The sequence below is a fragment of the Chelonia mydas genome, chromosome 2 (assembly GCF_015237465.2).
Source record: "Chelonia mydas isolate rCheMyd1 chromosome 2, rCheMyd1.pri.v2, whole genome shotgun sequence".
NCBI classification, from domain to species: domain Eukaryota; kingdom Metazoa; phylum Chordata; order Testudines; family Cheloniidae; genus Chelonia; species Chelonia mydas.
In genome coordinates this window covers 128,831,037-128,848,893 of record NC_057850.1, presented here as the reverse complement: position 1 = coordinate 128,848,893, position 17,857 = coordinate 128,831,037, and the positions used below count along the sequence as shown (strand labels likewise).

The following is a 17,857-nucleotide window of genomic DNA, read 5'->3' as shown; positions in this document are numbered from 1 at the left end:
ACTAGGCAGCTCATGTTGAACAGTGCAGATGTTAACACTCCATGCATAATATTGGTTTTATTTTAGGTGTATTGAACCACTTGTGAAGAATCTAGAACATGAAATTGTCAAGCTGCCCTACGGGGACCAATTAGCTCCCCTTTTACTCAATCTGATATTTGTGCTTATATTAGTATTTGTAGAGATTTTTATTTGGTAAGTACAGGTTTCTTGCCTTATTCTTTGTGACTTGTATTTTTTCTGTCTCCATAACCCTGAAGGATTCTGTCACATAAGGGCACCGTAACAGGGTGACACCAGTCCTTTAAGAAGGAGCAGCGCCAAAGTACATTTGCTGCATCAATTTATCCAGGGTAGGCTTTGTAAGAAGGTGTCCAGGCTTTGAAAGGGAGGAGACAATGAGGAAAACTGGATGAGTCAGAGCTAGGAAGCCACAAAAATCAGAGGGAGGGGAAGCAGTGAGTCTGAAACGTAAAGGGGTTTATAGCCCAGGGTGAGCTGAGGAACCGTTTGTTTTGTTTAAATTTGGCATAAAACTGCCTAAAAGAAACTGTAGGTATAGCAGTAGATCATGTGGGAGCTGTGGAGAAGCCCTGCCCCATTACTGAAACTATGATTCTATGAGTACTATAAAAAGAGACAGTACTCTGGTTTGGATATCTGTGTTATGCAAGGAGACAGGTTATTGAACACAGCTAATATCTGATTGATTTATTTACTTTTGTTTTAGCTCGACATTATTCTTATCATAAGGCATTAAGATAAGCTGTTCTAGTATTTTATTTGGTCTCATGTCCAACCGGTTGAAGTTTATGATGAAAAACAATGCAAAATGAAATAATCAGAAGTAGCATTTTGCTTGGTAACAAAATAAAATGTTTCAGGAGATATTGGTGTTCCTACAGACAAATTGGCTTTATTAGTATTGTTACAAAACCCAATCTTGTTTATTTTGGGAGTATGTATTGTAGGCACTTGTCGAATAATCATTATTCAATAATGATTCAATAAAGTGTGGTACACGTGGCGCTGTCTTAGGAGTGACATGTAAAATAAGTATTTTATATGGATGATAGATAATTTGTAGAGAGATGTTTCCATTCTGGTATCCTTTAGAAGTTCCTCGATTGGTGATCAAACTAATGAGTTCAAAGACAACACAATTTAGATGGGAAGATGAAAGTAAATAAAGTATAAGTTGATGGATCAAAGTAAAATTCTGTCTTTGGTTTATTTTCTTTGTTCTAGCTATATTTTGGAAACTTTGCTGAACAGCCAAAGGTATCCTCATTTTTCTAAAGTCCATCAGAAATATCTTGTGTTAAAACAATTGGAACTAATACAACTTAGAACTAAACACTAATTAAATTTAATTAAAACCCCCAAACATGAACCAGTTCTGCTGAGTTTCCAAATTTCGGCCAAGATTTAGATATGCTTTGGCACAGTATTGAGCAAATGGGGTGGCTCCTGGTAGAAAAATCATGCAAAATTTAGAATTGATTTTCAATTTCAGTTATAACAAAGCAAATGCACATCAATTGTAATATTGTAACCTCAGTCACATAATCTGTGAGAAACTCTCAAAAAATATATTTTGTACCACAGAAGGAACAGAAAGGAAAATAAAATGAGACCGCCCTACAGAGGCTGAATCTCCCTCCTCCTATTTTAAAATCTTATTTATCTACTTCAATTTAAATAACTGAAGAATTTCCAAGGTTCTAGGTGCCCTAACACATCATTAACAATACAATTATAGGTGCATTCAAATAACCAGTTTTTGTTGCCAGTTCAGCAGGAGTTCAGCCAGCCACCTACAAATGCTCCCTTCTGCTCCTTCATTGATAAGAGAAGCATACCTCCAGCCTTTTGAAGAAACCCTATGAAACTGAAGTCTTTTGCAGTATGCCAGGAAAGTTACCAAATTCTAGTGCAGCAGGCTTAGCTGGTGAGCTAGCTTTGCTGAATTTGGCACAATGTTTTGAAATGTATTATTCCAAATAATTGAGATTCTATAAGAGTCTCACATGTACTTGGAGAGTCAAAAAAGGGAGGAAAAAGTCTGAGGACCCCTGGGCTAGAAGAAAGTGAATGACTCATGTTAGCAGGTGGCAGTGACAGACCTGAAATGTGAGATCCCCAAACTGAACTATAAATACTAAAGTCTGAAGTATGTGGACATTAGAGGATGTCAAGCCTCATAATAAACCAACAAAAACAAGGACTGAATAAGAATTAATAATCAGAACCAAGACCACACTACTCAAAGGTTAGGATAAAAGATCTAGATCTAAACCACCTTGGATTTTGTAAATCCAAAACTCAAGCAACAGAGCTTTCGAAAACTAAAATGACATCCATCTACATTGGATATATGCAGCTAATTTTAAAACATCACATGAAAAGCAAAGTTTTTGAAATGACTTTGGGTCTCTTGAAAACATAGGTTTAATGTAGATGACAAGTGCTATTACTGCTTTGAATCACATTTTAGATGACAAATTAGAAGATGTATGCTTTAATTAAAATAAAATGAAATATGATATTCATTATCACAGGCTCAGGAAGCATTAAAATATGCAAGGAAATAATTTCTATATAATAACTAATGCATTTTTGGTATATAATTGCAAGCCAGTTCATGTATATGAAACTGGGAATAAACATGGAAATCTCAAACTGAAGCAATGAGAACTACATTAAAGTTCAATCTTAACTGACTACATGTAATGTCTAGAAAATATAAGCTCTGTACCAGTTTTAACTCAAGTCCCACTAGAGAACAGTCTCATTGCATATTACCTAATTGGTACCTACTAATATGACAAAAGCTATGATTCTTACACAGATCATTCCAAAAAGCGTGATGAACTTCCCACTTTACTCTTGTAGAAGAACTGAGAGTCTCTCAACAGCATATCTGTCTGGAGCAATCAGTTCGCTAGTCACATGTCTATGTTGCTTCAAAGATTTTTTTAATGTGGCCATGACAATCATCTTCAATAATATCTCTATATATTTTACTTATAAATAAAATATATATACACACACACACACACACACACATTATTTATATATATATATAGTGTGTGTGTCTAAAATTGTTTCTGACTCAGTCAACAGATCAAGCCTGAGAGATTACTTTCATATTTAAATTTAAGGCTTAGACAGCTGTTCGCCAATTTTATCATGATAGTGTAGCCACTGACTGATTGCAGTTAACTCTGCTCTCTGTGTAGCCATTTGCACACTTAAAGGGCACGTTTTATCTGCTGCTAGTGAGTATCACTTCCATCAACTACGTGGACATCAGTTCCATTTATTTTGTGCTTATGGTCTAATACCAATCTCAATCTGTATTAAAAAAGTCATTTATCAATGGGATGTCAATGCAAATTCTGCTATGGAAGAAAAACAGTATGTAGTCCTTAAAGAGTATTATAGATAATCTTCATTTTAAAGGCATAAGACTATATTTTGCCTTAGTTATATCCCTGCAACATCTTCAACTTCAGGGATAGTGATTGGGTGCAACTGAGAGCAGTATTTGCATCGTGGTATATGGTGATAATTAATAAATTATTGCTCTTTCAAATGCTCTGCACGTCATACTGCAATTGGAAGACATACTTGTTCTCAGTGAAAGACCACCCACCACTGTGGCACTGGATTAAACCAGAAATCATTAAAGAATATGTTATGACACCAGCAAGCTATGTTCCTTGAGAAGTGCATTCAGTATCCATGAGCAATATCAATAGTAGATCATAATGATGGCTGCCCTGCTTCGCATAAAAATTCCTACTATATTCCTTAAATGGCATACTGCTTATTTAAGTAGGTTTTCACTACTGTCTTAGGGTATGTCTACACTGCAATTAAAAACCTGCAGCTGGCGCATGCCAGCTGGCTTGGGCTAAGGACTTGTTTAACTTCAGCATAGATAATCAGGCTTGCTTTGGAGCTGGGCTCTTGGACCCTGTTTGGTGGGAGCATCCCAGAGCTCAGGCTGCAGCCTGAGCCCAAATTCTATGCTGCAGTTAAAGAACTCCTTAGCCCAAATCAGCTTTAATGGGCCAGCTGCGGGTGTCTAATTGCAGTATAGACATACACTTAGACAACTGTTGATACATAGTGGGTAAAAAACTGAAAAATGAAAATTCACTACCCAAAATAAAACTTCATAACTCTGAAAAAATCTACTTAAAAACTTACACAAAGATTTTATTTTAATTTACATCAGTATTCTTTAAAGCATCTCAAGATCAGGAGGGAAAGTATTTGTGAAATGGGGAGAAATACTTAAGTTTACAAGTGTATATATTTTTATTTTCTGCTCCTATCTCTCATTGCTGGGTTTTCTTGTTTTGTTTTTTACTTTAGGAAACTCTGAATTTGATTATGAGTTTTCTACCTCCTTCACTCTGAAATACACAATCCTTCATATATTGTCTGAATGTACTAGGCTTTGCATTTTATCACTATTTTTCCCCTCTCCTGGCACCTGCTTTCTATCATCTCTCCACACAATCTCGTTGCTGTCAGTTACCAGTGTGAAACAATGCTTAGGCAAGACAATCATAATTTTAAACAAAAATTCACAGTAGGAAAAGTTAATGATCACAACCATGGGCTTCAATTCTATAAAATGAACTAAAGCTCAATGAAGGGTTTGAGTCCATGTGGTGGTGAATGCCCTCAACTCCATTGAAATTAGTGTGGGAGAGGATATTCAGCTCTTCATAGGACTGATTTCTTCAGTAAGTTTGAAGTTTCTTAAACTTTCTGTTTTTGTTTCCTGAATGTCACTAGAGAGCTGCTCAACAAACGAACAACTCCTGAGGAGCAACATGATATCAGAACCAAACGTTAGCATGAGAAAAAATGATGCGGTATGTTGAACACAACCTAAGGCCATCTTGTGATCCTCCAAAGAACCAACTGCTAAAGAACCAAGTGTATTATTGGTATGATAACTAAGAAACCAACACCTTTTCCCAAATGTTACAGAAGCACAGTACCATATAACACTTCAATGCCTCCAGGTGTATCTTTACATAATGATACGAAATCAACAGAAGGGGGAAAACAGGAGGTATGCAAAACATCTAAACTATTGTAGAGAAATGTTTTTCCTTTCTCTTCTCTCTTCAAAACAAAGTCCTAAGCAAGTAAGTTCTTAGTCATGCACCTGGTTTTTAGTTATATAAATAGTCCCATCTAAGCCAATGAATTTATTCACATGTTTAAGGACTACCTGAGGGCACAATTTTGCTATTTTGGCACACTCTGTGGAAAAATAAGGCCTTGATCTCCTGGGCATGCAGAGGCTGCTTTGGAGGAGTCTAGCCTCAGTCTAACCTGTATGTCTTTGCAGCTTCAATGGTCAGTGACTACAAGGTGCCTATCTAGTCCCCATTTCCACCCTGACTCTATAGTGTGCTCTGTGCCCCCAGAGGAGAGGAAATGGAGCAGTCTCTGTGCTCCTCACAGCATAACCCCAATGTAGATTGCACAAAGATTACAGAAAAGCCTCTGTATGCCCTCTCCAATCTAGTCCTAAACACACAAAAATCTGCTGGATCTAGCACTCTTTAGACTTTTCTTCTACAATACTGTTCAATTTTTTGCAGTACTATTGAATCTACCATTCAAAAGATGCAACATATCTGTTCTATTTTACTAAGGGCTGGTTAAAATGAGGATCAATTCGAGGGAAAGATCATCACACAATGAAAAATTAACATTGCTCTCTTATGTCTCTCTTTTCAAGTCTTCAGCTTTTCATCTGGTTGATGGTGCCACAAGGGAGGCTCAATCAACATTTGAGATAACAAGATAACCAGATGTGGTATTAAGAGTTGTTGAAAGATCTGCTCTCTATTTTTATTTGATACCACCTAATTTTTTCCTACTTTTGATTTTTCAGTCTCTAGTTATTTGCCAGGCCCTTCCTCTCCAGCCCCCAACGTTTAATAAATTGGCAATGTAAGTCAGGGATCAATACGTTAGTTTTGACTGAGGTCCTAAAAGATTTCTGAAATGAAAAGCCTCTCTGCATTTATTAGCAAAGAAACACAGAATTAATGACAAATAGTAAAACACACATGCTTTTAAATATATGTATATATAATATTTATGTATGTTCTTTTCTAAACATTAATTTTACACTTCACTGTAGTGCTCATATTAGTGGAAACATTTTAATTAGCATTTGGACACAGGCCTTTCTCTGCAATGAAGATTTAGCTTTCCCCTCAGATATAATCTCTCTCTATTTTTTACCAATTAAAAGGTTTTGTGGGTCTCCCCCTCTCGCTATTTTAGAAACACCTACAAAAGATTTCACAGTAACAAAGAACCTTCCCTATGCCATGGCATTTGCAAGGAGTGTGACTCTTTGGAATAGTATTAATATTTATGAAAGAGAACAAATGGTTAGATAAATAATTAAAATAAGAACCTTTTAAGCAACAGAACAAAAGTATTTTTTTCATATTACATACTGATCTGTCTTAAAGCAAGATCTTCTAAAAAAGGATAACACTGTGACAAGAATTCTGACATTTCTATATTATTATTTTTTTAAACAGTAACATGAAGAACAATACAAAAACTACCTCATAATTTTGATGTGAGCCTCTGGTGCAACCCTTTTTTTAGAATCTCTCTCTGTTCCAAAATGTCTTCTCTTTTGAAATCTTCTAAAAGAAAGAAGAGAGCCTTTTGGTTTACACGATTTCCTTCTTATAGGTTTTAAATATTCAAGACATTTGTTTACAAAGAAGGCCTATAGAAGTTGTGATACAGGCGCACCAGGGAGGAATAGTAGAGAGTTAGAGGGGAAATATATAAGCCCTAGGCTAATTAAGGCATGGTTTCCTGTAGACTAGGGAGGGTTGCTACAGGTCAATTAGAGCACCTGTTGTCAATTAAGACCCTGTCAGGAACCTAATAAAACCCCCCTGCTTCAGGCAGTTAGGGGAAGAGGAGGAAGAAAAGAGGACTGGAGCTTGGAGGTGTGTTTTGAAAAACCAGAGAACTGAAGTAGGAGACTCTCTTCCCCAGCATCTAAGGACTGAAGGTACCCCTCCCCCCGAAAGGGAAAAAGCATAAGAACTTGCAGGGGTTGGGGCTCAGAGTGAGGAGCAAACCCAGACCACTACCCTGCTTCCCTCCTCTACCACCTTCCTGGGTCATTAGTGGGGCCCTAAGAGCAGGGGCAAGGGGTGGCATCTTAGCCCCCCACCAAGAAAAGTGCAGGACCCACCATAATAACATTGGCCATCTTGTCACATAATCCAGAATGGCAGGAACTGGTTACATATAAACTGGACTCTAGTGGGACTCCCATACTGTACTCTTAAGTTCCACATATATTTTTTAAAATGGTGCAGTAACAATCTATTTTGTAGATTTAAAAAAAATCTCCATACTTTTCATGCAGTTAACTAACCAACCCCATTTATGCTTTGTGGATTGGGGGGAAGCAGTAGACTTGGTATATCTGGACTGTAGTAAATTTTTTGATATTGTCTCACATGATCTTCTCCTAAACAAACAAGGGCAATGCAGCCTAGGTGGAACTACTATAAGGTTGGTGCATAACTTGTTGGGAAAACCTTTCCCAGAGGGTAGTTATCAGTGCTTCACAGTCAAGCTGGAAGGGCATAATGAGTGGGGTCCCACAGGGATCAGTTCTGGGTCTGGTTCTGTTCAATATCTTGATCAATTATTTAGATAATGGCAAAGAGAGTATACTTATAAAGTCTGCAGATGATACCAAGCTGGGAGAGGTTGCAAGTGCTTTGGAGGACAAGATTATAATTCGAAATGATCTGGAGTGAATAGGATGGAATTCAATAAAGACAAATGCGAAGTACTCCACTTAGGAATAAACAAATCAATTGCACACATATAAAATGGGAAGTGACTTACTAGGAAGGAGTACTGTGGAAAGAGATCAGGGGGGTGATAGCTAACCACAAGCTAAATATGAGTCAACAGTGTAACACTGTTGTAAAAAAACAAAACAAAAAACCCATTATTCTGGGATGTATTACCAGGAGTGCTATAAGCAAGACACAAGAAGTAATTCTTCCGCTCTACTCTGCACTGATTAGGCCTCAACTGGAGTGTTGTGTTCAGTTCTGGGTGCCAAATTTCAGGAATGACATGGACAAATTGGAGAAAATCCAGAGAAGAGCAACAACAATGATTAAAGATCTAGAAAACATGACCTATGAGGGAAGATTCAAAAAGTTGGGCTTGTTCAGTCTGGAGAAGAGAAGACTGAGCAGGGATGTGATAAGTTTGCAAGTACATAAAAGATTGTTACAAGGAGGAGGGAGAAAAAATGTTCTTCTTAACCACCGCTGCTAGGACAAGAAGCAATGGGCTTAAATGGCAGCAAAGGAGGCTTAGGCTGGACATTAGGAAAAACTTCCTAACTGTCAGGGTGGTTAAGCACTGAAATAAATTGCCACCCCTGCTTTACCCCAGCCCTCCCCCACTCCACCACTTCCCCAAAGCCTCCACCCCAGTCCCACCCCCACTCCCTTGAGGACTGCAGCAGGGCCAGGCCTGCACTCGCTGGCGGCAGAAAGTGCAGCAACCTGGCCCCAGCCGCACCGCTGGTGAGTGCTGGGAGGCAGTTCCCCCTTCCCCCCAAGCCATCTCTCTTCCCACCCATGGAGGCCTGGGGCCCCACACTCCCCACCCGTGGGGGGGCTGCGTAGGGCCCCAGAATAGCAAGGGATGGCCCTGCTCCCCATTCATTGTATAGGAAGCCTACGTGCTTCACTGCGGCTTTGTGGTTCACAGTGACTTTTCTAAGTGCCTATAAGTTAGGTGCTGTGATGCTAAGTGTTGCAACATCTAAGACTACGCCTACACTGCACACCACTTTCAGGGGCATGTAGGGTAAATGTAGCTACATGCTGCAGTGAAAATCAAGCTGCATCTATGCTGCAGTGTACAACTACATTTATCATGGAAAGCCTACTTTTCCAGCAGCTGGGAGGCAGTGGGACACTATACAGCTAAAGGTAGCAGTGTAGACAGGAAGGCAGGGCTTGGGCAAGTACAGAGCTTATAGGGTATGTACTGGAGTACACATGCACACCCTTCAGGCCTGTCTGCACTCGATATACCTAAGCCATGCCTTCCCATCTACACTGTTATTTACACCCATGCTACGAGGGCTACCCAAGTACGTACTCTACACTCCGCCAAAAGAAACATTCAGTGCAGATGTAGTCTGAGTCCCTTCCTGGATCTGAACCTATAAGTCTAACCACACAGGAGTTTGATGGCAGAAAAATTTTAGCTAACAAATTTTAGGAATTACACAATATTATCACCTTCTAATCTCATACTTTGGGTCCTTCTGGGGGCTAGAAGTAAGTATTCTGTGTCCCACTAGACAGCTGAGCATCTCTCCTTTCCACTGGTGTAAAGCTCCTGATTTTAGCTATACAGGGTCACAGTGTCAGACCTCATGGCTGTCACTGAACACTTCCCATCCTGTGCGACAGAACAAGGTAACTTTTAGGGGAAAATTCTACCAAATTTTGGGGACAGAAGGAAGTATTTCTTTGGCAGGATTATATGAAGAAAAGGGGACTGGCACCAATCCAAGTCTTAAAATATTAGAATCTGTTTGGCTAGATGGATTAGTGGGCACAGTACAGTTGAGATTCATAAAGGTATGATAAATGCAATTTATCACACGGCTCTGAGATTATCACCTCCCAGTGATAAATATCTGCTGAAGTGCATAATCATGTGATAAACTGCAAAGTTGCCTTAGAAGCTTAAAGCAGTAGCAATACAATCTCACCGAACAATGTTCCAGCTACAGCACAGGATTTAAAGACTCTTCCAAAAGCACCCTTAATTGATGAGCTGCTATCAGTAAGGTGACTTAAATTTTGATGCAGAGCCAACATTGTGAGGAGAGTGGTTTGGGAAAGGAAGGAGCCTTTTCTGTCCTTAAACATAGCTAAGCAGAGTTCACCATGGAGCACAAGAGCCTGCAAGCACGCATGTTCTACTAACATACATCCTGAGGGAACAATCTCTGTGGTGTAGGATTGTCCTATTCTAAGCTAGATTCAGCTGGTAAGGGTAGAGTTTAGCCATTAGGATTCTGTTGATCTTTTTGAAAAGATAGGTACCATGAAAGGACAACAGATGGTCTCTGCTGTCTGGAGTATATTACTGAGTTATAAAAATGAAAATGGAAGTTTATTGCCTGTTCACTTGTGTGCATGCTGCAGTGACAGATTTTTTTTAAAAATTTCTCTGCCTACTGTACAGAAGAGAGTTGACTCTGTGGCCCTTAAAGTCAAACCAAAAAAAAAAGTAATATGACAGACAATAATAAAATACTATTTTAAAAGGAGAATGCTTGTATAATTCAGACTTTCAAGAAGAAAAGAAATTTCCTCAAATACTCTAACTGCAAAGTATTCAGAAAGAAATCCTATCAGTTTCAAGCCTTGTCCATGGTATGCAAAAGGAATACCTGTAAAACAGCCACTAGCACTTACAGTTGTAACAATATCTAAAGCACTAGTGTGGAGACTGGGGTGAAATCCTGGTGCCAGCTTAATGGATCCAAGATTTTACCCTATGTGCTTTTACCACAACATGGTACTAAAACCATCTGATATCTGTTTACACAAGCACTTTTGCTGGTTGACACTGTAGCCCAAAAGGTACGTACCCGCATGTTTAAGTTAGGCTCCTGCATCTATTTTTACATACAAAAACAAAAAACAGAGCACATTCAACTCCCCTCAAAGTCAGTGGTACTTACACACATGCTTAAATGCTTTGGTGAATTGGGGCCTACAGTTGTGGACTGCACATTTCAAAAAGAAGGGGTACATATTTCTACTACACTTTTGCCTCTTATTGTACAGTTACTTAATCATTTTTAAATTAAGTAAACCACTCAAAATTTTACTAAGATTAAATGTTGTCTTGACAATTTCAAAATTTAGAACTAGGATGCATTTTAAACTGAAGCACAAAGATGCACACTAATTTATTATTTATCCTATTAAATTTTCAGTATTTTTAATGTATATTTTGGGCCACAGTCTCATTTATTAAAAAAATCCCCATTTTGCTGCTGTGGCAAAGGTCCTTAAAGTAAGTGTAAATTACTGTTCCACTCATTTTGAGGCCCTTTACATTGCCCTTGGACACGAATATAAATGAGATTCAGGCCCTTTAAGTTTATTTAGATGTTTCTTCCCCTGAAATGGATAAAAGTTTGCGCAACAACAAATTACAGTTTTGAAAAGCAGTATTTTTAAGCACTGACATTTTCTGTACTTTGCTACTGAAACACATTTCCAAAACCAGTTAAGAGGGAACTATCCCATAGACTTGGTTATTAATATTTATGGACACATTCTGTTAAGGCCTATCTTACATTAGAAGAGCTACACAATTCTGTGAAAAATCCAGATTTAAATCCACATACACCATTAGCTGGAAGCAATTGGATGATCAACATCAGTGTGACCTGAGCACTAAATAAATAAAAATGACCCCTTGCTATTGAACTGACTGCAAACACTCACAATGGGAAAAGTAAGGATGGCAGTTTGCTCTTGTCAGGTTTCCCTCTCCACTCTGAACTCTAGGGTATAGATGTGGGGACCTGCATGAAAGACCCCCTAAGGTTATTTCTACCAGTTTAGCATAAAACTTCCCCAAGGCACAAACTTTTTGCCCTTGGAGAGTACACTGCCACCACCAAGTGATTTAACAAAGAATTAGGGAAGAGACCACTTGGAGTTTGGCTTCCCCCCCAGGCCTTACACCCCCTTTCCTGGGGAGGCTTGAGAATAAACAAGATGAGCACAGACAAGCCTTGGGTTTAGGGTCCTAAAAAACCATCAGATTCTTAAAAAACAACTTTATTAGAAGAACAAAACAAAGATAAAAACTCTGCAGGATTAGAATGGAAGATAGTCTCACAGGCAGTCAGATTAAAAACATAGAGCTCCCTCTAGGCAAAACCTTAAGTTACAAAAAGACACACAAACAGGAATACACATTCCCTCCAGCACAGCAAATTTCACAAGCCAAAAACAAAAGAAAATCTAAAGCATTTTCTAGCTAGATTACTTACTAACTCTATAGGAGTTGGATTGCTTGCTTTCTTGATCTGTCCCCAGCAGAGGCATTCCACAGACAGACAAAGCCTTTCTCTTTGTCCTGCCCCCCCACCCCAGATTTGAAAGTGTCTTGTCCCCTTATTGGTCATTTTGGTCAGGTGCGAGCCAGGTTACTTGAGCTTCTTAACCCTTTACAGGTAAGAGGATTTTGCCTCTGGCCAGGAGAGATTTTTATAGCACTGTATACAGAAAGGTGGTTACCGTTCCCTTTATTTTTATGACAGCTCTTCTGACTAGTCAGTATTCAACTTGACTTCAATGGACAGTGGCTTCATGCTTAAATAATCCAGGTTTTATTTGATTTTATTTGATTTGATTTTTCTGATAGTCAAGAAAACTAATCTTTATTTAAATATATATATATTTTTGTCTGGTCGAGTAACATTCAGTCAATTATTTATATGTATTTGATTAGTCAATAAACTGACCTGCCATCCAATCTTGTTGCAAGACTGACATTTTCAATATATTCTTGATAACTTATTCTGAAAATATCAAACAACACTTATTACACACACATTAACCTTACTTTCTCATATAATACTGTAGTGCACCAGACTCAGTTTTACTAAAAATACACATTTCTTGGTGGACAGAAGTCCACAGCATAAAAACTGATATCACAACTGAAATCTTGGTTGGGAATTTCATTACTGGCATGTCTACATTAGGGTAATTTACAAAAGACCCCACCTTAGTGTGATGGAATACACCTCTGTGTTCAGACCCTACACAGTACTGTAATTTTGTAAAAGGTTTGCCTTGTGACATATCATTTGAAAACTCATAACTTGTTGAACAATAATACTATGGTAAGGTGCATGTAGCAACATTATATGTAAAGTTATGAACATAAGCTGAAATCATGACTGAAGTATGTTTCCCAGATAAATCTGGGGAGTGATTAAACCAATTTCTCAAAGACAAAGGTAAAGCTGATGTCCCAGACAGGTGTCGTCAAAGCTAAAGGGCCATCACCTACCAAGTGGCCATTCTTCAGTAAGAAACGGGGGCAGGCACAAAGATCTGCATCTTAGCAAGGAAACAGCATGGAGTCTCCTTCCTCCAGCAGACTGCCTGTCTCCTAGTTCTCAGATGAAAATGCTTTTCAAAGAGGGACTAGAACACTATAAAAGGGAAGAGCAAACACCCATCTCTCTCGCCCTGATTATCTAATTCTTTTCACATGAGAAGAAAAAGGAAATAGCCAATGGACTCTGGGGGAAGGGTCCTGACAAAGTTTCGTCAGCTGGAAGCATGTGGTAAGAAACTTTGCTTTGAATCTAATATAGCTTGTGAAACTAGGCACTAGAAAGCATTTTTTCTTATTTTCTTGTAAAAAATTGACTTTCATGTCTCATTGCTTGTACTCAAAATCTTTTTGTAGTTAATTTGTTTTACTGTTTTATCTAATCCAATGTGTTTAAATTAAAGTGTCTGGGTAACTCCACTGAAGTTGGTAAACTAGTATATATTATTCACTTAAAGGAACAACAGACTTAATATATTTGCACTGTCCAGGAGTTGGCTGGGCAGTACAAGACACATTTCTGGGAGGAAATCCATGACTGGAACTGTGTTGGGGTCACCCTGCACTATAACCAAGGCTGGTGCACTCCAGAGTGTAAACCAAGTGTGGCTGGCAGACTTCAGTTAAACAGACATTCAGAGTGTTATTTGCTTGCTGGAGGGCTGTTAGTGAGCAGACCAAGTTGGAGCTAGTATCAGCAAGATATTATGTCACCTGAGGTTGCAGGGCAGGGGTTACGTGGCCCCTCACTTGTCTGAATTGTACGCAAGTATGTCACTCAGGTATTTAGCTCATAATGGTTGAGAGGGAGCTGGATTAGACATGGGTCCAGGAGCCAAACCCATTTTACCACTTGTACACTCACTGAACTTCCCCTGAGTGTCATTGACAGCATCCCAATGCTTCTCTTCCTCCATTAGAATTGCCTTTTGTATAAAAATGCTGTGACATGCACAGACTAGCCAACCTGTGTATGACCCATAACAACCTAACAAAGAGGCACTGAAATGTAATCAAGACAATCTACTTGTATGTGAACTTAAAAGGTGTGCTAGACCAGCAATAATCAATCCATTTATTTCTAATAATAGAAATCAAGGGTAGATGTCTGTGTTTACCAATATGCTGATAGAAGTTTAAAAGTGTAACCAAATTAGCTTGTAATTCCCTTTCATGTCTTAATTGCCTTAATTATGTATGTAACTGTGTCCAGTTAACCTTAAGATCAAAGATGTGAGACATTGTAGGAAACTAATATTATTTGTTCAGCTTAACTATCTAAGCTATAATGAAGGACTGGCTAATGGCCTTATGTGAATAAATGCAACTAGTTTACCTGTGCATGCATAGGAAATAGAAGATTAGTTTCAAAGCAAAGATCTGCATTGCCTATTCTTTCTTGGGGGAAGGCCCTCCTGTGACATTACTGTGAGGAGGCTTGTCAGCTTGCTAGGGAACTATAAAGGAAAGCCCTGGGCCTGATCTTTTCATCTCAGGTCTGCTTAAACTTTAACAGGGGAGATCTAAGCCATAAGACTGACATCTCCAGATAGACACCTGAACTGCCTACTGGAATATAACCCTTTGAACTGATTCCAGAGAGACTTTTACAAATCAGCAGCCTCACCATCTTTGCCATGAAAGTGACCTAAGGACTTTACACATATGTATATGTAAATTGACCTCATAATAACCATACATAACTCTCTTCTTTCTTTTTCCTTTTATTAATAAATATTACATTTAGCTATTAAGGATTGGCCATAAGGGTGTATTTGGGTAAGATTTGAAATATTCATAGACCTGGGGAGTAATGTGTCTGATCCTTTGGGATTGGAAGAACTTGATTTATGGTGAATAGTGTTTTAATAACCTCTCACTACATTAGTCTTAGCTGTCTAGATAGGAGCCAAGAGCTGGAATGCCTAAAGTAGATTGGTTTTGGCTTCTTGTTAACCAATATGGTATTACAGAAGCTATTTTGTCACTGGGTTGGTGAATCTAATTATAGAACAAGTGATCAGTTTGAGGGTTTGTTTGCCCTATTTCTTGCAGTGGGCCCCAAGTGTGGCATTCTCAGTGTGGCCCCTCTAGGCACCTGGTCACAAATGCATATATTCAAATTCTGCAGAGTGAATTTGTAAGAGTCATAGTACAAAATACAGCACCTACCTTCCAAAGATCTTAAATCACTTTGCAAATAGTAATAAGTTACTCTCCACCACAAGGTAGGTATTATTAACAATACATAGCATCTATAGAACATGATTAAGTGTCACACTGTACCATTTACAGAAGAATGAAACTGAAAACACAAATGTTGATTTCCTATTCTGAGCTTTAACTAGTGCACCATGCTTTCCTTCTAGGTCATCTTACATTTTGCTTGTGCCCAGAAAAGGGAAAATTAATATTGAGCAATTTACAAGGGAGCAATGTGTTTTTAAAAGACATCTGTTCTTACCCATATCCCTGAAACAGTCCTATTCCCTTATCTTTCCATAGCAGAATAAAAGTTTTCTATTTTCTCACCAAATTTCTTTTAAGACATGTTTTCAAAAACCAGCAATTTTTCCTTTCATTTTCAATTTAGATATGTAGAAAGGCAGTTTAATTGGAGTTCAGAAAACAGTTAAAGCTTGTTAAACAGATTTATTCTGCATGAAGCAATACATATATAAAGAAAACATACGAATGTTTACCTGTAAATTATTTTTGTATCTGACCGTAACTATAACATTCATGTTCTTTTGTATCACACAAGTGGCAAGCCAAAGTTTATAAAAATTGCATTATTTTTTTTGGTGGTGGGGACTCTGTTCCAAATTAAGCTACCTTATTGTATTCAGAATAAAAGAGAAGGCTTAAGATGAGCTGGAAGTCCTGTCTACTGATGCATGCATATCAATCTGCTACCATCTGAAGGAATGTAATGAAAACTATACTTTGGACTTGCATCTCTCCTCAGCAGAAGATAACCCTCTCTCCATCAAAGACAAGACTATTGCATGAGAGAAATTGTCCCTGACTTTCAATGGACATTGAAACCCTTCCGCATCCTGGAAAGCACGGACTCTGAACAAGATTTAGGGGTCATAGTAGATAATCAATTCAGCATGAGCTTATGGTGCGATACTGGAGCTAGGAGGGTGAATGCAAACTTTGGATAGATTAGCAGGGGAATATCCAGTAGGAATAGGGAGGTAGTATTACCTCTGTAGTGAGTCCATTACCAGAATTATATGTCCTGTTTGTCTATCCACATTGCCTGCCCCGCCCCCCGCCCAAAAAAAAAAAAAACCCTGAAAAATTGGATGGTTGAGAAAATAGCTACAGGAATGATTAGAGGTCTGGAAAACGTGTTATAGTGTCAGACATAAGACCAATCTATTTTGCTTATCCAAGGAAAGTTTAAGCAGTGACTTTGCCAGAGTCTACACTTGGAAGAGATTTCTGATAGTTGACAGCTCTTTAACGTGGCAGAAACAGGCATAATAAATCCAGTGATCGGAAACTGAAGCAAGACCAATTCAGATTAGAAACAAGGTGCACATTTTTGTCAGTGCAAGTAATTAACCAATAGAACAATTACCTAGGGACGTGGTTGTTTCTGTATCGGCTTTTAGCTGCATTTATTCTTTCTAAAAGATAGCTCAAATAGAATTTATGGGCTTGATGCAAAATCATTGGATTAAGTTCTTTGGCCTGTATTGTTCAGGTTAGACTAGAAGAGTATAATTAACCCTTGTGACCTGAAAATCTATGGTTATAAGTAGCATTTAAAAATATAAGCATTAATTCAAAGTGTTAGGAGTGCTAGTGACAATGTAGGATTCAGGCCTGTATATTCATCTGAGATAGAATTTTGGGTCGTCTTTGCCCATTTGAATATTTTTATATACTTGTATTATTACTAATGTGTGAACAAAGACACTGTATGTTGCTTCTGCATAGCCAGATAGGTTTGTTAGTATAATGGGAACATATAGTAACAGTTAAATTGTACTGGGCATGGTGGGGGTATAATGTACAAGCACACACTCATACTGCCTCAACTCCTCTCTCAAGGCAAGGTTAAGCAACCAGTTGGGAGGGGCAAGGGAGATGGGGTGGGGAGGTATCAAACACTAAAGCCAAATAAATGCCTCTCCCTGATCATGGCACAACCTCACCCCTCCCATGGGATATAAAAGGTAGGTTGAAGACCCCAGACTCATGACCCCCTAAAATGGAACATGACCATAAATTGTAAGAGATGGGACCAGGGCATGTATTACAGGTATATGTATGCTTGCTAAGGAGGCGGGTGGATGGGACACTGTTAAACAAGGCTCTACAGCATGAGAGCTATGGATATGTTTGCTTGAAACTAACCTCAATAAACATTGCATTGCGTGCACTTTGGACTTCTGGTCTTCTGCTTTCTGTCTGCGTGACAAGAACCAGGGGAGGGGGTGAAGGGAAAGCCCTCTAACACAAAGACTTAAGACACTACCTTGGCATTCCTCCTATTCAAGAGGCTCACAAATAGAGGAAAGAAAATAAAACATGGCTAAAGAGTTTACAAAGGGCTGGACTCAGGATCCAGATGAAACCTCAAAGTAAATTCTCATGTCAGAAAATGGGC

The 17,857-nt window shown here is 38.6% G+C and overlaps 1 protein-coding gene across 4 annotated transcripts in view; it reads right to left on the bottom strand.

Annotated features, from left to right (window-relative positions):
* The window catches only part of CDH18 (cadherin 18), an 840,354-nt gene that overhangs the window by 518,290 nt on the left and 304,207 nt on the right, over positions 1-17,857 (bottom strand). For 2 of the 4 annotated variants that reach the window (XM_037893305.2, XM_043540230.1), the window contains exon 3: positions 6,624-6,707. The exons of the other annotated variants lie outside the window; for them this stretch is intronic. The gene's annotated coding sequence lies outside the window, so the exon portion shown is untranslated. The remainder of the gene's footprint in view (positions 1-6,623; positions 6,708-17,857) is intronic. 4 annotated transcript variants of the gene reach the window in all.